The following is a 24365-nucleotide window of genomic DNA, read 5'->3' as shown; positions in this document are numbered from 1 at the left end:
ACTATCTACTTTGGACTTAATATTTTTTGAGAGAAAAATAATCTGTCTTCTTTAAAGACAGGTTATTTCTTTAAACGTGCTGTTATCAGCAGCCAACACAATTCCTCTTTGACCAATCTACTTAGCGTCCATTCCCCTACCCATAGAAAAAAAACTTTCCTAACAGAAACACAATTCTGTTTCTGATTGGTCTAGAGATAATTTCATCCCTCTTGTAAACGGCTTGTTCAAGAACCAGGCCTAAGCCCATCAGGGCATCACATTGCCCTACTGACAGGAACTGGCTCAGGAATGAGCACATGACCCAGTCCAGGCCAATGAGATTCTAGGGTTAGTTCTCTGGCGGCTTCTGAGAAAATTTCTCACTCTAAGGAACAATTTTTCTTTTTCTTTTTTTTTTTTTTGAGATAGAGTTTTGCTCTTGTTGCCCAGGTTGGAGTGTAGTGGTGTGACCTCAGCTTGCTGCAACCTCCACCTCCCAGGTTCAAGCGATTCTCCTGCCTCAGCCTCCCAAGTAGCTGGGACTACAGGCATCTACAATCATGCCCAGCTAATATTTTGTATTTTTAGTAGAGATGGGGTTTCACCATGTGGGCCAGGCTGGTCTCGAATTCCTGACCTCAGGTGATCCACCCGCCTCGGCTTCCCACAGTGCTGGGATTACAGGTGCTTTACAGGTGTAAGCCACCACGCCCAGCCAAGACAATCTTTCTATTCCTTAGGTGGGTGCCATACATAGATCTGGGGTCTAGGCCTATTGCAGCTATTTTGCTGCTTGCCTGAGGAAGAGGCCAATATTCTAGGGAGGGCACACCCAAGGAAATCTTCGGGAAAGAAGCCTGTGACCGTAGATTAAGTTAACCTTGAAGTCTGTCCAGGACAAGTATAACTGTTTCAGCCAAAACATACACATGTTGCAGAGGTCATCTCAGAAGCAATGGAGTAGGTACTGAGAGTTACGCAAATATTTTGGGAAGGCTAAAGTAAGTCAGGTCTTCCCAGCGGGCATGCAAGGCAGGGCGTGGGGTCTTCAAAATATTTCTGTGCCCTTTCCATACGAGGCCTGATAAAGAACTTACTATACAGTAAGTTTGCAAATACTGAGTTATTTTAGAAGTGCTTTTTGAACAGGTTTTTGCAAAAAAAAAAAAAAAAAAGGTTACTATATAAGTGTTCATGTGTCAAAGGCTTTATAGTAACAAATGTAACAGCTGACATTTACATGTTAAGTTCTTTCTATCTGCGAAGACTGTGCTGAGCCCTTTATTTCATGCAATCCTCACAAGAAACAAGGAACTCTCATAATACCCACTTTACAAGTGAGGAAGCTCTGAAGTTTAGCAAGGTTAAGTATATTGTGCAGTAAGTAGAAAGTGCCTGGGCCAAGATGTGAATTCATGTCCAAAGGACTCCAGGGCCTCACTCCTAACCACAACTTTGTACTGCTTCCTTATGAATACATAAAAGTACAGCGACCCTATCTCTGAGAGTGCACTTCTTCAAAACATTCTGTTCTCCTAACCCTTTTAAGTATACTATACTTGTCACACCACAAGTCCCAATTTTTTGGTTTATAAAATACAGCTGCCAGGCACAGTGGCTCACACCTGTAATCCCAGCACCTTGGGAGGCTGAGATGGGCCGATCACTTGAGGTCAGGAGTTTGAGACCAGTCTGGCCAACATGGTGAAACCCTGTCTCTACTAAAAATACAAAAATTAGCTTGGTGTGTTGGCGCACTCCTGTAGTCCCAGATACTCGGGAGGCTGAGGCAGGAGAATTGCCTGAACCCAGGAGGCAGAGGCTGCAGTGAGCCAAGTTTGCACCACTGCACTCCATCCAGCCTCGGCGACAGAGCTAGACTCTGTGTCTTGAAAAAAAAAATTATAAAAGAAATTTTTTAAAAATATGGCCACTACATTTAATATGTGCTATAAATAACATGCAGAGATCATCAAAAACCAATGAAAGTTAAGCCTTATGCACATAAGAAAACAATAGAATTATGTTATGCTTAACTGACACTGAAAATCAAGATTAAACCATCAGCTTTTTTTTTTTTTTTTTTGAGACAGAGTCTCGCTGTGTCTCCCAGGCTGGAGTGCAGTGGCGTGATCTCGGCTCACTGCAAGCTCCGCCTCCCGGGTTCACGCCATTCTCCTGCCTCAGCCTCCCGAGTAGCTGGGACTACAGGCGCCCGCCACCACGCCCGGCTAGTTTTTTGTATTTTTAGTAGAGACGGGGTTTCACCATGTTAGCCAGGATAGTCTCGATCTCCTGACCTCGTGATCCACCCGCCTCGGCCTCCCAAAGTGCTGGGATTACAGGCTTGAGCCACCGCGCCCGGCCTTTTTTTTTTTTTTTTTTAAGTTTCATTCTGGTGATTAGCAGAAACACGGAGTAGGTAGGTTTGCAAAATCAGGACTGGGAGAAAGGAAGATAACTCACATTAATTAAGCCCCTTCTAGTGGCCAAGCTTTATAATGGTTAACTCTCACATGACCTCATGAGACATTTTACAGATAAGGGAATCTAGACTTAGAGACTTTGCCCAAGGTTACCCTGATCTGCCTGAAACGCAAGTTTTTCTTATTCTTATTATGCAACTCTGCATTCCTATGAGTTCTAGCAATTTCTAAGGATTGGCTAACAGAGAACAATGACCCTGAGGCCACATGAAAGCTCTGTAAGTTATTAGCCTCCCTGGAAATATCATTTTCATTTTCAGTTGTTTTCTTTTTTTTTTTTTTTTTTTTTGAGACAGAGTCTTGCTCTGTCGCCCAGGCTGGAGCGCAGTGGCCGGATCTCAGCTCACTGCAAGCTCCGCCTCCCAGGTTTACGCCATTCTCCTGCCTCAGCCTCCCGAGTAGCTGGGACTACAGGCGCCGCCACCTCGCCTGGCTAGTTTTTTGTATTTTTAGTAGAGACAGGGTTTCACCGGGTTAGCCAGGATGGTCTTGATCTCCTGACCTCATGATCCACCCGTCTCGGCTTCCCAAAGTGCTGGGATTACAGGCTTGAGCCACCGCGCCCGGCCGGTCATTTTCAGTTGCTTTCTATTATAGTGTCTTTGGCTTCAACAAATTACAAATAAGAAAATAAGCTATACTTGGCCGGGCATGGTGGCTTATGCCTATAATCCCAGCACTCTGGGAGGCCGAGGTGGGAGGATCATTTGAGGTCAGGAGTTCGAGACCAGCCTGACCAACATGGTGAAACTCTGTCTCTACTAAAATTACAAAAATTATCTGAGCGTGGTGGCACACCCCTGTAGTCCCAGCTACTCGGGAGGCTGAGGCAGGAGAATCACTTGAACCTGGGAGGCAGAGGTTGCAGTGAGCTGTGATCGCGCCATTGCACTCCAGCAATGAGCAACAAGAGCGAAACTCCATCTCAAAACAAACAAACAAAAAGAACCTACACTTAAAAATCTAATGTTTCAAATTTTACTTAAAAACTACAAGAAAACAGGTATTATGTTTTATATAAGCCAATTAAAAAATACATATTTCTTTTCTTAGGTAGTAAAATATAATCAATAAGCAGCAGAATGTTAAGTTTTGGTACAAATATTCAAATAAAAACACAGTCTACCAGCCAGGTCAACATACAGAGATCCCGTATCCACAAAAAATTTAAAAATTAGCTGGATGTGGTGGCACACACCTGTAGTCCCAGCTACTCAAGAGGCTGAGGTGAGAAGATTACTTGAGTCCCAGAGTTCGAGGTGGCAATGAACTATGATTGCACCACAGCAACTCCAGCCTGGGTGACAGAATGAGACCCAGTCTCAAAAACAAAACAAAACAAAACAAAACCCACAGTCTAGTCTTAAAAGCACACAGCCCATGAAGAATCACTTAAAAAATAAATCAAAGTCTGTATTTCCTAGTTCTTCATTGCTGATGTCACTAAATATCCCATTGCTCATGTCCTAAGCCCATTCTGATTAGAAAAGGGAGGAACAAAATTAGGGCTACTCTTGCTATCATCATATGCATAGGAGGTCTGGCTCCCTCCACTGAATTCCCATGCCTAGAAGCTAACCAAAGGGCTGAGTCAGTTTCTCCACCCACTCATTCCTGCCCAGTCCTAACTTCCTTCCCCTCTCCAACCAACTAATACTGATGAGGCCCTACATTCCTTTAACGGTTCCAGTGCTGGTTAGAATCAGTTACTCCACCTCAGTATAACCAGAGAATCAAAAACATCAGTACCGCCAGGCACAGTGGCTCATGCCTGTAATCCCAGTACTTGAGGAGGCCGAGGCAGGTGGATCACCTGAGGTCAGGAGTTCAAGACCAGCCTGGCCAACACGGTGAAATCCCGTCTCTACTAAAAATACAAAAAAAAATTAGCTGGGTATGGTGGTGGGCACCTGTAATCCCAGCTACTCAGGAGGCTGAGGCAGGAGAATCTTTGAACCCAGGAGGTGGAGGTTGCAGTGAGCCGACATCATGCCACCGCACTCCAGCCTGGGCAACAGAGCAAGACTCCGTCTCAAACAAAAACAAAAACAAAAACACAAAACAAAAACATCAGTACATGTGAAAATCCCTGGAAGGTTTTTCACATAACTCATGTACCCAGTTCAATTTGATTACCAGGGTATTAATTTGGTCACTGGGATAACGTAATTAATTTTGGTTAATTGGTAGTCACCCAAGAAAGCCTTTAAAGGAAGTTCTAAAATGAATCAATATATTGTATAATTTTATAAATGGATCAATATACTGTATTATTTTATAACTAGCATGCTTGAACATAAATGAATCCTTGACCGAGAAACTTGTTATAGCATAGGGTGGTTGCTTAAATACTGGAAAAACTGGGCAGGGCACAGTGTCTCACACTTGTAATCCCAGCACTTTGGGAGGCCAAGGCGGGTGGATCATCTGGGGTCAGGAGCTTGAGACCAGCCCGGTCAACATGGTGAAACCCCGTCTCTACTAAAAAAATACAAAAATTAGCCGGGTGTGGTGGGGTGTGTAATTCCAGCTACTCAGAAGGCTGAGGCAGGAGAATCACTTGAACCTGGGAGGCAGAGGTTGCAGTAAGCCAAGATCGCGCCAATGCACTTCAGCCTGGGCAACAAGAGTGAAGCTCCATCTCAAATAAATAAATAAATAAATAATAAAATAAGTAAATACTGGAAAAATTATATGACTTGACCAGGACACCATATATTTTACATCATGACTCAGAGATACATAAATGGAGCTGAAACAGAAGTTTTACAAAACTTATTCTTACTCTATATGATGTATCTGAGATGAACTATGATTTTTTTCTATTTTTCCATTTTAAAAAATGCTAGGCCGGGCACAGTGGCTCACACCTATAATCCCAGCACTTTGGGAAGCTGAGGTGGGAGGATCACTTGAGGTCAGGAATGCGAAATCAGCCTGGCCAACATGGTGAAACCCCATCTCTACTAAACATACAAAACTTAGCTGAGTGTGGTGGTGTGTGCCTGTAGTCCCAGCTATTCGGGAGGCTAAGGCAGGAGAATCGTTTGAACCCGGGAGGCAGAGGATGCAGTGAGCCAAGATCGTACCACTGTACTCCAGCCTGGGTGACAGAGTGAGACTCCATTTAAAAAAAAAAAAAATGCTGGAACCTTTACCCCAAATATTCCTCAAGCTACATTAGCAGGCTACAATGTAGGTTGAGGAATAGCAGTTTGAAAAACACTAATACAGGCAGCCCTTCCACTGTGTGGTTTTGCAAATATATAAGGCCAACCCAGGAAAGCAATGTTGGGAGCAGTTAGTGTTGGACAGAGCATATAGATTCTGGCTCTTTTTTATTACTACATTAAGTTGAGCTACTAAATGAGGAATTTTTTTTCCACCTACCAGAGTGGAGCATAGATGACAGTGTGTAAAGGCTTCCTTTAATTGGGAGATAGTGGGATTAAACAGAGCGTGTGACTTGGCATCAGAAAATGTGAATTCATTTTGTAACCCCAATATAATAAAATAATGGATCTAGACAATGATCATTAGTAGTTGCTAAGCCATTCTGTGAAAGACTGATGGGAGACTTATAATAGATTGATCATACTATCAACATCTGAACCTAATGATCAATCTTAATATCATGCAAAGAGAGCTAATTAGACCTTACTGCCTCCTGACATGATACAATAGGATGTGCAGAGCATCACCTATAGGGTACAAGGGACAAAAAAACCATAAAAGGAATAAACCTATTAAATGGATGCTGACCAGGCGCAGTGGCTCACGCCTGTAATCTCAACACTTTAGGAGGCCAAGGCAGGTGGATCACTGGAGATCAGGAGTTCAAGACCAGCCTGGCCAACATGGTGAAACCTCACCTCTACTAAAAATACAAAAATTAGCTGGGCGTGGTGGCATGCGCCTGTAGTCCCAGCGACTCAGGAGGCTGAGGGAGGAGAATTGCTTTAACCCTGGAGGTAGACGTTGCAGTGAGCCAAGATTGCACCACTGCATTCCAGCAGTCTGGGCAACAGAATAAGACTCCATCTAAGAAAAATAAATAAATAAATAGATGCAATCAGCCAAATGCAGAATATGAGAAGTTGCATAGGGCAAATGATACGACTTTTTAAAACAAATAAATGGCAAAGGGAAAAAAAAAAAGAAGAGGAGAAATTGCTACAGAGTAATAAGATTTTAAACAAGGGTATCCATTCTTTTGGCTTTCCTGGGCCACACTGGAAGAAGAAAAAAAAATCACACACACAAAAAACTCTAATAATGTTTTAAGAAAGTTTACAAATTTGTGTTGGGGGGCCGGGCGCAGTGGCTCAAGCCTGTAATCCCAGCACTTTGGGAGGCCGAGACGGGTGGATCACGAGGTCAGGAGATCGACACCATCCTGGCTAACATGGTGAAACCCCGTCTCTACTAAAAAATGCAAAAAACTAGCCGGGCGAGGTGGTGGGCGCCTGTAGTCCCAGCTACTTGGGAGGCTGAGGCTGGAGAATGGCATGAACCCGGGAGGCGGAGCTTGCAGTGAGCTGAGATCTGGCCACTGTACTCCAGCCTGGGCGACAGAGCGAGACTCCGTCTCAAAAAAAAAACAAAAACAAAAACACAAATTTGTGTTGGGCCTCATTCAAAGCTGTCCTGGGCCACATGTGGCCCATAGACTGCAGACTGGACAAGCTTGATTTAAGAGATGATCAATCAGGTCTAATATGGGCACCTTGTTTGGATCCCAGTGAACACAGACCAACTGTAAAAAGGCATTTATGGGCCGGGCATGATGGCTCATGCCTGTAATCCCAGCACTTTGGGAGGCCAAGGCAGACGGATCATGAGGTCAGAAGATCGAGACCATCCCGGCTAACACAGTGAAACCCCATCTCTACTAAAAATACAAAAAATTAGCTGGGCGTGGTGGCGGGTGCCTGTAGTCCCAGCTACTCAGGAGGCTAAGGCAGGTGAATGGTGTGAACCCAGGAGGTGGAGATTGCAGTGAGCCGAGATCACGCCACTGCGCTCCAGCCCGGGCGACAGAGCAAGACTCCGTCTCAAAAAAAAAAAAAGAAAAAAAAAAGACATTTATGAAAGTTGGGCAGGCTGGGCATGATGGCTCATGCCTGCAATCTCAACACTTTGGGAGGCTGAGGCGGGCGGGCAGATCACCTGAGGTCAGGAGTTCGAGATCTGCCTGGCCAACATGGTGAAACCCCATCTCTACTTAAAATACAAAAATTAGCGGGGTATGGTGGTACATGCCTGTAATCCCAGCTACTCAGGAGACTGAAGCAGGATAAGTGCTTGAACCCAGGAGGCAGAGGTTGCAGTGAGTAGAGATCACGCCGCTGCACTCCAGTCTGAGTGAAAGAGTGAGGCTCCGTGTTAAAAAAAAAAAAAAAAAAAAAACTGGGTACACTGACGTATGTCTGTATTTCCAGATACTGATGAAGCTAAGGTAGGAGAATCCCTTGAACCTAGGCTTTCAAGTACAGCATGGGCAACATGGCAAGACTACATCTTGAAAAAAACATTTTTTTAGAAAGCCATTTATAAAATTGTTGAGGAAACTGAATACCAAATGGATATTATGTAATACTTAGGAATGACTACTGCTTGTTTCCTTAGGTATAATAATGATATTGTGACTACAAGGGGGAAAGGAGGAGGAAAAAATCCTTTTCTCTTAGATGTGTGTATTGAAGTACAGTATTCATGGATGAAATACGACACCTAGGATTTGCTTTATGATAATTTAAGGCAGGATGGAAGTGGGCAATATAGATGAAATAAAAGTGACCATATGTTGGTAACTGTTAAAGCTGAGTATATTAGGTGTCTTTTATTATCTTTTCTACTTTTGTATGTTTAAAATTTTCCATAATAAAAGGCTAAAATATAAGAAGAAAATAAAACCTGGATTCAAACTCCAGGACTTATTAGATATAGTATCTGAGAGGGATCTGTCACATCCTCTGATCTTCAATTTTCTCATTTGAAAATGAGAATGATGATCCCTACCCCACAGAATTGTTGGGAGGACTAAAATGAGATCATGGATTTGCATCTTTTGGAAATCCAGCTCTTCTAAACTGCAGAGCTATTTACAAATGTTAGCACAACAGTTAGCTCCCTCTGTCTGTAATGCTCTGGAAGTAGAGAGAGACTACAGGTTTGTGGGAGTGGAGCTAAGTGATGGGCTGAATCCATCTGGACCCTACAAATTTTCATTTTGTAAGAGTTCCTTAATATGACACTGTGTACATTATATTGTCTTTTTCTCTCAAAAGGAGGCTGTCAGAATTTTCAATAAAATGTAAAAAATTTTAAGTTTTAAACTTTTAACAGAATTGTGATGTGCTCTACCTTGAATTATTTTTGTTTCTTATTTTCCCAATTATTCATATTTATCCTACTAATGTTAGAAAGTATATTTACAGGATGGCTGGGTGCAGTGGCTCACACCTATAATCCCAGCACTTTGGGAGGCCAAGATGGGTGGATCATCTGAGTTCAGAAGTCTGAGACCAGCCTGGCCAATATGGTGAAACCCCGTCTCTACTAAAAATGCAAAAAAAGAAAAAAAAAACCGCTGGTGTGGTGGCGTGTGCCTGTAATCCCAGCTACTCGGGAGGCCGAGGCAGGAGAATCACTTGAACCTCAAAGGCGGAGGGTGCAGCGAGCCAAAATTGCACCACTGCACTCCAGCCTGAGGGACAGAGTGAGACTATATCTCAAAAAAAAAAAAAAAAAAAAAGTGTATTCACAGGAGACTGTGTTATTGACATAAAACTCAACACAGGCAGGGCATGGTGGCTCACGCCTGTAATCCCAGCATTTTGGGAGGCTGAGGCGGGCAGATAAGTTGAGGTCAGGAGTCAAGACCAGCCTGGCCAACATGGTGAAACCCCATCTCTACAAAAATACAAAACTGCTGGGACCGGTGGCTCACACCTGTAATCCTAGCACTTTGGGAGGCTGAGGCAAGAGGATCACCTGAGGTTGGGAGTTCAAGACCAGCCTGACCAACATGGAGAACCCTGTCTCTACTAAAAATACAAAATTAGCTGGGCGTGGTGGCGCATGCCTATAATCCCAGCTACTCAGGAGGCTGAGGCAGGAGAATGGCTTCAACCCAGGAGGGGGAGGTTGCAGTGAGCCAAGATCGCACCATTGCATTCCAGCCTGGGCAATAAGAGTGAAACTCCATCTCAAAATAATAATAATAATACAAAAATTAGCCAGGCATAATGGTGGGTGCTTGTAATCCCAGCTATCCGGGAAGCTGAGGCAGGAGAATTGCTTGAACATGGGAGGCAGAGGTTGCAGTGAACCGAGATCACGCCATTACACTACAGCCTACGCAACAGAGCGAGACTCCGTCTCAAAAAAAAAAAAAAAAAACCAAAACATTGTTTAAAATATTCCAGGTGCTTTTAGAATAATAGATATGGGTTCATCTCAAATAAAAGGAAATTAACAGAAGTTCAAGTACAGGCAACACAAAGGGATACCTGGCACTATCTGGCTTCAGCTTAAAGAATGGTTGGAAAGAGCCAGTGTAATCTCTCTAGGTGCAAATCAGATCAAGTCATTTCACTTCCTTTCAATGGTTTCTCCCACCTTCTAGAAGAAGTCCAAACTGCTAAACAAAGGCTCAGGTGGTTCTCCAGCCTTATTTCCTCCCTCCTCCCCTAGTCAAAGCCCCAACAGGACTGATGCCCCTTCCCAGCAGAGGCCAGGAAAGCTTCATCTTCCACTCCTCTCTCCCTTACCTCTTAGTGGTCAAGTCCTGTTGAGTCTCCTTCTGAAATGTCTCTCAAATCTGCCCTCTCCTTTCCCTTCCTGCTGCCACTGCCCTTTTTTACCCTTATTTCCCCAGCCCTCTAAAGAAGATATTTCCTGATTTTTTTTTTCTGATTATGAAGGCAATTCATGCTCATAAAAAAGGAAAATTAAGGCAATGAAGAACAGAATAAAAGTTTCCCCATGATCTCATAAACAGCTTACCTTTTAGTACACTTATGTTTCACTGCAGTATTATTCACAACAGCCAAAAGATGGAAGCAACTCAAAGTGACCATCAATGAATGGATAAACAAAGTGTGGTATAAACATGCAATGGAATATTATTCAGCCTTACAAAAAGAATGAAATTCTGACACATGCTACACAACAAGGATGAACCTTGAGGACAGGATGCAAGATTCCACTAACACAATGTATCTAGAGTAACCAAACACATAGAAAACAAAAGTAGAATGGGTGCTGCTAAAGGCTGGTGGGGAGGGGGAAATGGGGAACTTAACCTATTAAAGGTATAGTTTGGCTTTTGCACTTTTGCAAGATGAAAAAGTTGTGCAGATTGGTTGCACGGCATGAATACACTTAACACTACAAAACTTTACACCTAAAAATAGTTAAGATGGTAAATTTTATCACAATTAAAGATTTAACATTTTTAAAAAGAACTAGTATTTCCAGACATTTTAATTATAAACATGTATACATTAAAAACAAACAGGAACATACTGTACTGTAATCTGCTTTTTACACCTAACCATATCATGTAAACATCTTTCTAATATATATAGCTCCCACCTAATTGTCTTTTTTTTTTTTTTTTTTTGAGATGGAGTTTTGCTCTTGTCACCCAGGCTGGAGTGCAATGGTGCAATCTCAGTTCACTGCAACCTCTGCCTCCCAGGTTGAAGGCAGTTTCCTGCCTCAGTTTCCCAAGTAGTTGGGATTACAGGTGTGCATCACTACACCCAGTTAATTTTTGTATTTTTAGCAGAGATGGGGTTTCACCCTGTTGACCAGGGTAGTCTCGAACTCCTCACCTCAGATGATCCGCCCGCCTTGGCCTCCCAAAGTGCTGGGATTACAGGTGTGAGCCACCATGCCGGGCCAATTTTTCAATTTTATAAAAACATGAAAGTCAATATCTTATGATGTCTTATGACAGACACCTCTTTTTTTTAACCTACCCTTCTCCAGTATCAATACTCTGATGTTCCCATGGGAAAACTACTTTACCTTACTCATCCTGTCCTCCCATCCCCATGCCCAGCCAACTCTTACTCTGAGTGGCTAAGCCAGGTACATGTATTTTTAAGTTTATTTCTAAGTATTTATTTTTCATGTTGCTATTGTCAGTTCTCCTACAATTACCTTTTCTATTTTTGGTTGTATAAAGCTATTGCTTTTTGTCTATCTTATAACTGCTGTTCACTTAGCCTTATTATATCTAAGTATTTTTAGCTTAATTCTTTTGAATTTTTTCAGCAGACAATCATATCACAGGTAGAGATTTATATCATCCAGGCAGTGGTTAAGAGTAAAAGCTCTGGGTCTTCAGGTAAACCTAGACTCAAATACTGTGTGAACCTGAGTGAGCATTCTACCCCAGTTTCTTTATCCATAAACTTGCAATTATTAGAGGGCCTATCTCACAGGGTTGTTGTAAACATCACATTATTCATCAAGAACAGTGCATGAGCCGGGCGCAGTGGCTCATGCCTGTAATCCTAGCACCTTGGGAGGCCGACACGAGTGGATCACTTGAGGTCTGGAGTTCAAGACCAGCCTGGCCAACATGGCAAAATCCCATCTCTACTAAAAATACAAAAATTAGCTGAGTGTGGTGGCTCACACCTGTATTCCCAGCTACTTGGGGGGCTGAGGCAGGAGGATCGCTTGAGCACAGCAGGCAGAGGCTTCAGTGAGCCAAGATTGCACCACTACACTCCAGCATGGGTGACAGAGTGATACCCTGTCTCAAAAAAAAAAAAAAGAAAGAAAGAAAGCAAGAAAGAAAAAAAAGTGCATGAAAAGTACTTAACACAATACTAGTTCAATAAATGACTGCTATCTGCCGATAATGAAAATTGTGACTTGCCTTCCACACTTATACCTTTATTTTTGTTGCATCACACTGGTGCACTCCTTTCAGGAATAACCTGGCTTCCCACGTCTCCAAAAAGTAACAGGCATCAGACTCCTTATTGAAGGATCTGTACTGTGGAACTCCGCTACTCCCACCTTCTCAGGAAAGTTATACTATCAATTCTCTCCTTCATATCCTGTATCTTCTCACCCTTTCCCTCTCTACTGGCTCTTTGCCAACAGCATTTAATCTCTCATGCTCAAAAAAACTTCACCTATTCCCCAATCGCTCCCCAGCCTTCTCTCTACCTCCCTTCGCAGCCAAACTTCTCTGAGCTGCCTACACTTTGTCTTTCTCACATCCCACTCTTAACTCATCCCACTGATATATTATATTGAACCTTTGAAAGCTGCTGATATTATAGATTCCGCCCCAACCATTTCACCAAATCTGCTCAATGAGGTCCCAACTGACCTCCATATTTATTTACCCAAAAAGACACATTTTAATTTTTAACTTGTATTACTCAGACATCTCAGCAACATCTACAAAGGCCAACCTCTTCCTCTGGACTTCATTACTATACTTTGCTGGTTTCTCTCCTGTTCCTGTTTCTCTAGCCATTTCTTTTAGCGTAGCCTAAGTGCATGACTCTTTTTTCCAAGAGAATGCAATGCAGTAGCCCTGAATAATCTCAGCCTTTTTTTTTTTTTTAACCTCTCTAGATAGATCTCTTTCAATATTGATCTTTAACTTCCAGTTGTAGTGGACTGCTTTTGGCTCCATGAATGTACTTTTGAATATGTCTGGAATATCCCCACGATAGCTAACTCAGACTACACCCTCTAGACATTTTATCAAAACCCTACCTGAATCTCCAAACTACGCTAGATTGACCTTAACATGCGCCCCCTTTCACAATTCTCCTCACAATTATAATCACTTGTTTGATGCATATTTTCTTCACCAATCTGTGATCTCCTTGAGGGCAGGGACCTGCTTCCTTACTACCTACACGGTGCCTTGCACATAGAAGATGCTCATTAAATATTTTTTTAATTAGCCAGGCACAGTGGTGTGCACCTGCAGTCTCAGCTACGTGGGAAGCTGAGACAGGAGGATCACTTGAGCCCAGGAATCTGAGACCAGCATGGACAACGCAGTGAGACCTCATCTCAAAAATAAATACATACACGTACACACAGTCACACACACACATATATATGAATCACCACAAATGAATGCCTGCAAAGTGAAAAACAGATGGGAGGAATGATAAGACCAAGAGAGAGCCAGGCGCAGTGGCTCATGCCTGTAATCCCAGCACTTTGGGAGGCTGAGGCGGATGGATCATGAGGTCAGGAGATTGAGACCATCCTGACTAACACAGTGAAACCCCGTCTCTACTAAAAATACAAAAAATGAGCCGGGCGTGGTGGCAGACGCCTGTAGTCCCAGTTACTCGGGAGGCTGAGGCAGGAGAATGGCGTGAACACGGGAGGTGGAGCTTGCAGTGAGCAGAGATCGCGCCACTGCACTGCAGCCTGGGCGACAGAGCAAGAGTATGTCTCAAAAAAAAAAAAAAAAAAAGACCAAGAGAGAAACACAAAAAACTGATCTTTCTGAAACCATACCTCTGATCAAAAACACACACCTCTGGCTTAAAACCCTTTGATGGCTTCCCACTGCCCCCAAGATAAAGCCCAAACTCCTCCACACTTACGAAGAGTCTTCAGGAGGAGTACCTGCTTGTCTCTCAAACACCATCTAGCCAGACCCCCTCCAACTCTCATAATCTGCTCTCCAGCTAGCCTGAAATCCTTGCAGATTCCCAAGAAGTCTGCACTCTCTCCCCAAGGCTTTGCACACACTGCTTTCTCTACCTACAGCAAGGTACACTCCACCAGCCTCATCTTCTGGTCAACATAAAGGCAGCCTTCTTGTCTCAATTTGGAAGTCACCTTCTTTTGGCATCTCTCCCTGATCATCCACACTAACCTCACCTCCAGAAATCCAGGTTAAACTGTTTTCTCTGTGCATTCACAGTCCCTCTGCACGTCCAAAATCATAACCGGAATCACTGTGAATTCTTGTTTACGGGTCTGTCTCCTCCGGAAAACTGTGGAGTTCCCTCAGGACACGATGTCTCTTGTTCACTTTTTTACCCTGGCTATCAGCCCGGGCCCTGACTCACAATAAATGCTCAATGATGGTCTTCGTTGTAGTAGAATAATAAAAGCTCCCAAGTACTGAGGACTTACCTCCACGAATTTTAAATATAAATTTACCTTGTAATAACGTCATCAGACAGGTGCTACCATGATTCCCATTTTGCAGACGATAAAACTGACGCACAAAGAAGTCAATCCTCTCTGGCCCCAGAACAGTCGCACACACAAATACATTTTCTGCAGTTTCGAGTTATTTCCGGCCCCCAAATAAGAAGGGATTTTTTTTTAAGAAACTTTCGAATGAGGTTTACCAATGGCTACAAATAAAATAAACAGCCGAATACAGACTCTCCCTGAACGCTGGGCGGGGTCAAAGGGCGTCGGGGGCTCAGTCCCCGGCGTGGCTGAGGGACAAAGATCGGACCGCAGCCTCCCTCCCCGAGGTCCCCGGCGGCTCAGCCCCTCGCCCCCTGCGACGAGTCTACGCCAGGCCCGGAGCGTTGGGGCCGCAACCGGGCGCCCAGCTCCTGCTCACCTGCGGTCTCGCCGCCTCGCAGTGCCTGGGCCGCCGGCCCGCAGCGCCTCCCCGGGGCAGCCTAGCGCCAGCAGCCCGCAACCCGCAGCGCAGCCCGTTGCCTTGGCGACCTGGTTTGCCGAACTCCCGCTGCACTCGCGCTACGGCGGCTCGGATGGGACCAGGACGGTTCGCGTCCCTTTCCGCAGCCGCGGAGGGGGCAGAGGAGGGACGAGGTGAGGGACGAGGTGGGAGTCGAGGGACGAGGTGGGAGTCGAGGGCTGAGCTGCGAAGGAGGGATCCGGGTTGGAAGTAGGCCTGGGGAAGAGAAGGAAAGGGGGACAGTGAGGCCAGGGGGAGGTCTTGGGCCGCGAGTACTGCTCGTGCCTCAGTTTATCTCTTTGTAACCTCAGATGGGGACCGTGCGAGGAGGAAACGGAGCCTGAGGTGGTGGCTTGGTAGACTGGGTTTTTGTTTTTTTTGTTTTTGTTTCGAGACAGAATCTCACTCTGTCGCCCAGGCTGGAGTGCAGTGGCGCAATCTCTGCTCACTGCAACCTCTGCCCGCTGGGTTCGAGCGATTCTCATGCGTCAGTCTCCCGAGTAGCTGGGATTACAGGCAGGTGCCACCATGCCCGGCTAATTTTTGTATTTTTAGGAGAGACAAGGTTTCACCATGCTGGCCAGTCTGGTCTCGAACTCCGACCTCAGCTGATCCATCCGCCTGGGCCTCCCAAAATGCTGGGATTACAGGCGTGAGCCACCACTCCCTGCCAAGACTGGGAATATTTGAAGACAAGAAAACTCATGTGGGAGGGGTGGCAGATTCCTCTCTTTTATAGTCTGAAGGGGTGGTGTGTCAAAGAGTGATTAAATTGGTTTCTTTGTGAAGGGGTGGCCTGCCCCTCCACACCTGTGGGTGTTTCTCGTAAGGTGGAACGAGAGACTTGAGAAAAGAAATAAGACACAGAGACAAAGTATAGAGAAAGAAAAGCGGGGGCCCAGGGGACCGGCGCTCAGCTTACAGAGGACCCACGCGGCCCCGGTCTCTGAGTTCCCTTAGTATTTATTGATAATTATCTTTACCATCTTAAAAGACAGGGGAGTGGCAGGACAATAGGATCAAAGAAAAAAGAGGAAATTGGCAGTAAGACATATGAACAAAAACCTCTGTGACATGAATAAGTTCAAAGGACAATGCTGTGCCTTGAGATGCATATGCAAACATCTCCATAAACCTTTTGGCAGCATAGTTTCAGTCTATCACATGGGGAGAAACCTTAGACAATACCTAGCTTTCCTAGGCAGAGGTCCCTGCGACCTTTGGCCGTGTACGTGTCTCTGGGTAGTTGAAATTAAGAGAATGGTGATAACTTTTAACCAGCAAGCTACCTTCAGGCATTTTGTTTAACAAAGACACATCCTGCATAGCCCAAAATCCATTAAACCTTGAGTCACCGCAACACATGTCTCTTGCAAAGGACAAGGTTGTGGGTAGGGTCACAGATTAACAGCATCACAAATACAGAACAAAATGGAGTCTCTTATGTCTACTTCTTTCTATATAGACACAGTAACAGGCTGATCTCTTTCTTTTCCCCACACTTTGATGGAGAATTAGATCATCAGATTTAACTTCAATCTGAGGAATAATTTATTTTTCCTTGTGTCAAGCAATCAAACTTCTTGGAATAACTGCAGAAATGCTGAAACCCGAGCGCAAAGGATATATTCATTACTTCATTTTTGTAAAAGCAAAAGAGTTGCGACCAGTCAAAATATCAAGGGCTGGGCGCGATGGCTCACACCTGTCATCCTGAAACTGCCTTTGCGAAGAATAATAACTGAGATAGCAGACCTAATTGACCCTGTCTTGCTTCTAACCCCTAAACTGTCCTGTTCATTCCTGGGTATAGGCTAAAGTAACTTTTTTTTTTTTTTTGAGACAGAGTTTCACTCTTGTTGCCCAGGCTGGAGTGCAATGGCACCAACTTGGCTCACCACAACGTGCACCTCCTGAGTTCAATTGATTCTCCTGCCTCAGCCTTCTGAGTAGCTGGAATTACAAGCATGCACCACCACGCCCAGCTTATTTTTTGTATTTGTAGTAGAGACGGGGTTTCTCCATGTTGGTCAGGCTGGTCTGGAACTCCCCGCCTCAGGTGATCCGCCCGCCTCGGCCTCCCAGAGTTTCAGGTGATCCGCTCACCTCAGCCTCCCAGAGTGCTGGGATTATAGGTGTGAGCCACTGCGCCCAGCCAGGCCAAACTAGCTTTGGGAAAGAATTTAGTGTATCGTTTAAATAATAGCCCTTTCCAGAAAGCCAAACTGTTCCTGTAAAACAAATGAAAGGCCACAGGCCACCAGCCACCAAGCCAAAATGAGAAGGGCTGGAGTTCTAAATACCTGTCATTATTCTTATTCTAGAAGTCATAAGATTTTTCTATTTTGATTTTTTCAGACAGTGTCTTGCTCTGTCGCCCAGGCTGGAGTGCAGTGGCACGACCTTGGTTCGTTGCAATCTCTGCTTCGCAGGTTCAAGCAATTCTCATGCCTCAGCCTCCCTAGTAGCTGGGATTACAGGGACCTGCCACCACGCTGGCTAATTTTTGTATTTTTAGTAGAGACGGCGTTTTGCCATATTGGCCAGGCTGGTCTTGAACCCCTGACCTCAAGTGATCCGCCTGCCTCAGCCTCCCAAAGTGCTAGGATCACAGACGTGAGCCACTGTGCCTGGCCCCCAATTACTTTTGAGGTAAAATCACTGCTGTGAACCTAAGATGAGCCTTTTGAGATGTCTTTTCAGGTTTTTGCATTTCTAACAACCAGATGTCCACACTGGACCTGCCAACCAATTCTGTGGCCCCCATCCAGGAACTGACTCAGCAGAAGAGAACAGCTTTGACTCTGCAATTTTTTTTTTTTTTTGAGACAGAGTCTTGCTCTGTTGCCCAGGCTGGAGTGCAGTGGTGTGATCTCAGCTCACTGCAAGCTATGACTCCCGTGTTCATGCCATTCTCCTGCCTCAGCCTCCCGAGTAGGTGGGACTACAGGCGCCCACCACCACTCCTGGCTAATTTTTTGTATTTTTAGTAGAGACAGGGTTTCACCGTGTTAGCCAGGATGGTCTCGATCTCCTGACCTCGTGATCCACCCGCCTTGGCCTCCCAAAGTGCTGGCACTACAAGCGTGAGCCACCGCGCCCAGCACCTCTCTGCAATTTCATCCTCCAGCCGAGCAATCAGCAATCCCGATTCATCGGCCCCCTACCCACCAAATTATCCTTAAAAACTCTGATCCTTGAGTTTTCGGGGAGGATGATTTGAGTAATAACAAAACTCAGGGCTCCCGCACAGCAGGCTCTGTGTGAATTACTTTGTCTTTTGTAATTCCCCCTTCTTGATTAGTCGGCTCTGTCTAGGTAGCGTGCAAGGTGAACCCCTTGGGCAGTTACAATCCCAGCACTTTGGTAGGCTGAGGCGGGCAGATTGCTTGAGCCCAGGAGTTCAAGACCAGCCTGGGCAACGTAGTGAGACCTTGCCTCTACAAAAAAATAAAGAACTTAGCCAGGTGTGGTGGTGTGCACCTGTAGTCCCAGCTACTCGGGAGGCTGAGGTGGGAGGATCCCTTGAGCCTAAGAGGCGGAGGTTGCAGTCAGCAGAGACTGTGCCACTGCACTCCAGCCTGAGTGTAAAAAAAAAAAAAAAGCCAGGCACGGTGGCTCACGCCTGTAATCCCAGCACTTTGGGAGGCCAAGGCAGGCAGATCATGAGGTCAGGAGACCAAGACTATCCTGGCCAATGTGGTGAAGCCCTGTCTCTACTAAAAATACAAAAATTAGCCAGACATGGCAGCACACTCCTGTAGTCCCATCTACTTGGGAGACTGAGGCAGGAGAATTGCTTAAACCTGGGAGGCAGAGGCTGCAGTGAGCCGAGATCACACCACTGCACCCCAGCCTATATGACAGAGCGAGACTCCTGTCTCAAACAAACAAACAAAAAGTCTATCCTTAGGAATTGAGGAAATAAATTATGATACAACCATAAAATAAAATAGATTACCATAGCAATTAAGACTGACCAAGGTAGATATAGATGTAGATACAGTTTAGATACAGAGCTGTCTTCAAGCTATGTAACCAGCCAGCGGGTTTACCTTGCCTGCTACCTAGACAGGGGACTTATCAAGACAGGAGTTGCAATAAAGAGTAACTCACACAGAGCCAGCTGTGCAGGAAACCGGAGTTTTATTATTACTCAAATCAGTCTCCCTGAGCATTCGGGGATCAGAGATTTTGTTTGTTTGTTTGTTTTGAGACAGTGTCGCCCAGGCTGGAGTGCAATGGCACAATCTCCACTCCCTGCAGCCTGTGCCTCCCTAGTTCAGGTGATTCTCCTGCCTCAGTCTCCGCTCTGGAGTAGCTGGGACCACAGACATGCGTCACCACACCCGGTTAATTTTTGTATTTTTTTTAGTAGGGACGGGGGTTTCACCATGTTGGCCAGGCTGGACTCAAATTCCTGACCTCAATGATCCACCTGCCTCAGCCTCCCAAAGTGCTAGGATTACAGGCATGAGCCACTGCTCCAGGCTGTGGAATCAGAGTTTTTAAGGATAATTTGGTGGGTGGGGGGAAGCCAGTGAGCAAGGAGTGCTGATTGGTCAGGTAGGAGATGAAATCATGGGAAGCTGAAGCTGTCCTCTTGCATTGAGTCAGTTCCTGGGTGCGGGCCACAAGATCAGATGAGCCGGTTTATCAGTCTGTGTGGTGCCAGCTGATTCATCAAGTTCAGGTCTGCAAAATATCTCAAGCGCTGATTTTAGGAAACGTTTAGGGAAGGTCAGAATCTTGTAGCCTCCAGCTGTGTGACTGCTAAACCATAATTTCTAATCTTGTGGCTAATTTGTTAGTCCAACAAAGTCAGTCTAGTACCCAGGCAAGAGGAAGGTTTGTTTTGGGAAGGGGCTGTTACCATCTTTGTTTTACACTGTAAACTAAGTTCCTCCCAAAGTTAGTTCAGCTTACACCCAGGAAGGAACAAGGACAGCTTAAAGGTTAGAATGAAGATGGAGTTAGATCTTTTTCACTGTCTCAGTCATAATTTTGCAAAGGCGGTTTCAGCTATATATATGGCAGTAGTCTCCTAACTAGTCCTGCCGTTGCTTCTGCTATACCTCAACCCTAACACATCCCTGCTCCAGTCTTTATTCTAACCAGCAGCCAGAATGATCCTTTTGAAAGGTAAACATGGCCGGGCGCAGTGGCTCATGCCTGTAATCCCAACACTTTGGGAGGCTGAGGCGGGTGGATCACGAGGTCGAGTACAAGACCATCCTGGCCAACATGGTGAAACCATGTCTCTACTAAAAATACAAAAATTAGCCAGGCGTGGTGGCGCGTGCCTGTAGTCCCAGCTACTCAGGAGGCTGAGGCAGGAGAATTGCTTGAACCCGGGAGGCGGAGGTTGCAGTGAGCCGAGCGAGATCGCGCCACTGTACTCCAGCCTGGCGACAGAGTGAGACTCCGTCTCAAAAAAATAAATACATAAAATAAAATGTAAACTGTCAGGCCTCTGAGGCCAAGCCAAGCCATCGCATCCCCTGTGACTTGCACGTATACGCCCAGATGGCCTGAAGTAACTGAAGAATCACAAAAGAAGTGCAAATGGCCTGCCCTGCCTTAACTGATGACATTCCACCACAAAAGAAGTGAAAATGGCCGGTCCTTGCCTTAAGTGATGACATTACCTTGTGAAATTCCCTTTCCTGGCTCATCCTGGCTCAGAAAGCTCCCCCACTAAGCACCTTGTGACCTCCACTCCTGCCCGCCAGAGAACAACCCCCCTTTCACTGTAATTTTCCGTTACCTACCCAAATCCTATAAAACGGCCCCACCCTTATCTCCCTTTGCTGACTCTCTATTTGGACTCAGCCCGCCTGCACCCAAGTGAAATAAACAGCCTTGTTGCTCACACAAAGCCTGTTGGTAGTTTCTTCACACAGATGCGCATGACATAAACATGATTGGCGCGGTGGCTAAAAGCTTTTTTTTTGAAACTCCATCTCAAAAAAAAAAAAAAAGGAAAGCATGACCATGTCCCTCACCTGCTCAAAAGCTTTCAACTGTTTCCCCATTACATTTAGAATAAGATCTAGAGTTGTTGTCACCATCAACAAGGCTGGAAGTGAACTGCCCCCTGAATACTTGTCCAACCTCATCTCTCAGCATTTTCCCTCTAAGCTGTCACCATTGGAGGGTGTCCAGGTTCTTGGCGTCTTGAACAAAGAATTGGACACAACACACAAAGCAAGAAGAAATGAAAGGATTTATTGAAAATGAAAGTACAGACTGGGCACGGTGGCTCACGCCTATAATCCCAGCACTTTGGGAGGCCGAGGCACGCGGATCACGAGGTCGGGAGTTCGAGACCAGCCTGGCCAACGTGGCGAAACCCCCCCCCCCCCCCCCCCGTCTCCACTGAAAATACAAAAATTAGCTGGGCGTGGTGGCGCACACCTGTAATCCTAGCTACTCAGGAGGCTGAGGCAGGAGAATTGCTTGAACCTGGGAGGCAGAGGTTGCAGTGAGCCGAGTTCAAGCCACTGTACTCCAGCCTAGGCCACAGAGCAAGACTCCATCTCACCAATACACTCCACAGTGTGGGAGGGGGCCCAAGCATAGGGGCTCAAGGGCCCCTTTACAGAATTTTTGGGAGTTTACCCTCTACTTGGGACACGCCCTATGTAAATGAAGAGGATGAAGTAGAGTTACAAAGTCATTTACTTGGCCTACACCCTATGGAGAGGATATTTCCTGTCATAGCTGAAGTGTGAATCGGCCTTTTGTTCCCTGCCTCCAGACCCTGTTTTCCTGCCTCAAAGCATGCTTTCATCTCAGGGCATTTTCTCCTGCTCTTCCTCCAGGTATCTTTATGGCTTGCTTCCTCACTTCACTCATGTCTGTGCCCCAGTGTCAAGCCCTCTAAAAGACCTGCCCAGACTACTCTTGAAAATAGTAGGGCCGGGCGCAGTGGCTCATTCCTGTAATCCCAGCACTTTGGAAAGCCTAGGTGCGTGAATCACTTGAGGTCAGCGTTCGAGACCAGCCTGGCTAACATGGCGAAACCCTGTCTCTACTAAAAATACAAAAATAAGCCAGGAGTGGTGGTATGTGCCTGTAATTCCAGCTACTGGGGAGGCTGAGGCATGAGAATTGTGTGATACCTTACCTTGTTGTAATATGAATAGACTCTCCCTTAGCTGAGAAAGCCAGCGGGACTCCATTTGGCTCCTTCATTTGTAACACATCTAGGGCTCCTTACCCACCCCCTTCCTCAAGGACTTAACTTGTGCAAGCTGACTCCCAGCACATCAAAGAGTGCAATTAACTGATAAGGTACTGTGGCAAGCTATGTCCACAGTTCTAGGAATTCGCCCGGGTGATAGTACTCTAAAGCCCCCGCATTTGTGTCCGGCAGATAGCACCCAGAGCCCCTGCACCTATCACCTTGTGATGAATTTAAAGGCCCTGCACCTGGAACTGTTTGTTTTCCTGTAACCATTTGTCTTTTTAACTTCTTTGCCTGTTTTTACTTCTGTGAGATTGCTTCAGCTCGATTCCCCCTCCCCTTTCCAAACCAGAGTATAAAAGAAAATCCAGCCCCTTCTTCGGGGCTGAGAGAATTTTGAGCGCTAGCCGTGTCTCGGTCGCCAGCTAATAAAGGACTCCTGAATTAGTCTCAGAGTGTGGCGTTTCCCTATAACTCCCTTGATTACAACAATTGCTTCAACCCAGGAGGCTGAGGTTGCAGTGACGTGAGATCATGCTGCTGCACTCCAGCCTGGGTGACGGAGTGAGACCCTGTCTCAAAAAAATAATAATAATTAAAATTTAAAAAAGAAAAGAAAATAGACCTCCACCAACTCTGTGTTCTCCTTTCTTTTTTCACAGCTTTTTTCAGTGTCTGTTATATACGTGTGTGCTTGTTGCTTGATTTTTTCCCCTACAGCATAAGATCTTTTAAGGGTAGGCACTTTGTTTTGTTCTCTACTATTTTCTCATCACTGGCAACAGTGCCTGACACATAGTAATAGCTTGGTAAATATTTATTGAATGAACGAATAAGTTAAGTGAAAAAAAAAAAGCGGCGAGTGGATTACCTGAGGTCAGGAATTCAAGATGAACATGGCCAACGTGGTGAAACCCTGTCTCTACTATAAGTAAATACAAAAAAAATTTAGCCAGGCGTGGTGGTGGGCACCTGTAATCCTAGCTACTCCGGAGGCTGAGGCAGAACAATCACTTGAACTCAGTAGGCTGAGGTTGCAGTGAGCCTATACTGTGCCACGGCACTCCAGCCTGGACGACAGAGTAAGACTCCGTCTCAAAAAAAAAAAAAAAAAAGAATGTCATCACGTGTAAAAAGGAGTGATGGGTAATAGCTATAATGTTGGCATATGCATATTCCAGTAGGAACTCCGGAAGGAGATCTGGGAGATGAGGGTGGGGAAAGGATGGGAAGGACACTTCATTTTCACAGTGTGCCCTTTATGCAGTATTTTATAACCAAGTACATGTGTTATCTTTTCAACAACATATGGGGGGAAAATAACCCAGGTTTTTTCACTTGCATCCGTGTGAAGAGACCACCCAACAGGCTTTGTGTGAGCAACATGGCTGTTTATTTCACCTGGGTGCAGGCGGGCTGAGTCCGAAAAGAGAGTCAGCAAAGGGAGATAAGGGTGCGGCCGTTTTATAGGATTTGAGTAGGTAAAGGAAAATTACAGTGAAAGGGGGGTTGTTCTCTGGCGGGCAGGAGTGGGGGTCACAAGGTGTTCAGTGGGGGAGCTTTTTGAGCCAGGATGAGCCAGGAAAAGGAATTTCACAAGATAATATCATCGCTTAAGGCAAGGACCGGCCATTTTCACTTCTTTTGTGGTGGAATGTCATCGGTTAAGGCGAGGCAGGCTATTTGCACTTCTTTTGTGATTCTTCAGTTACTTCAGGCCATCTGGGCGTATACGTGCAAGTCACAGGGGATGCGATGGCTTGGCTTGGGCTCAGAGGCCTGACAGGCACCTGTAATCCTAGCTACTCTGGAGGCTGAGGCAGAACAATCACTTGAACTCAGTAGGCGGAGGTTGCAGTGAGCCGAGACTGTGCCACTGCACTCCAGCCTGGGCCACAGAGTAAGACTCCATCTCAAAAAAAAAAAAAAAAAAAAGAATGCCATCACATGTAAAAAGAAGTGATGGGTAATAGCTACAATGTTGGCATATGCATATTCCAGTAGCAACTCCGGAAGGAGATCTGGGAGATGA

The 24365-nt window shown here is 45.4% G+C and overlaps 1 protein-coding gene across 7 annotated transcripts in view; it reads right to left on the bottom strand.

The window, feature by feature from the left end:
* Positions 1–15167, bottom strand: part of PKIG (cAMP-dependent protein kinase inhibitor gamma) — a 90842-nt gene extending 75675 nt beyond the window's left edge. For 4 of the 7 annotated variants that reach the window (XM_015148834.3, XM_028827344.2, XM_015148839.2 and 1 more), the window contains exon 1: positions 15064–15167. The gene's annotated coding sequence lies outside the window, so the exon portion shown is untranslated. 7 annotated transcript variants of the gene reach the window in all.
* Positions 15168–24365: the final 9198 nt, after the last annotated feature.

Source organism: Macaca mulatta, chromosome 10 (genome assembly GCF_049350105.2).
Source record: "Macaca mulatta isolate MMU2019108-1 chromosome 10, T2T-MMU8v2.0, whole genome shotgun sequence".
NCBI classification, from domain to species: domain Eukaryota; kingdom Metazoa; phylum Chordata; class Mammalia; order Primates; family Cercopithecidae; genus Macaca; species Macaca mulatta.
This window is presented reverse-complemented; position numbering and strand designations above follow the sequence as displayed.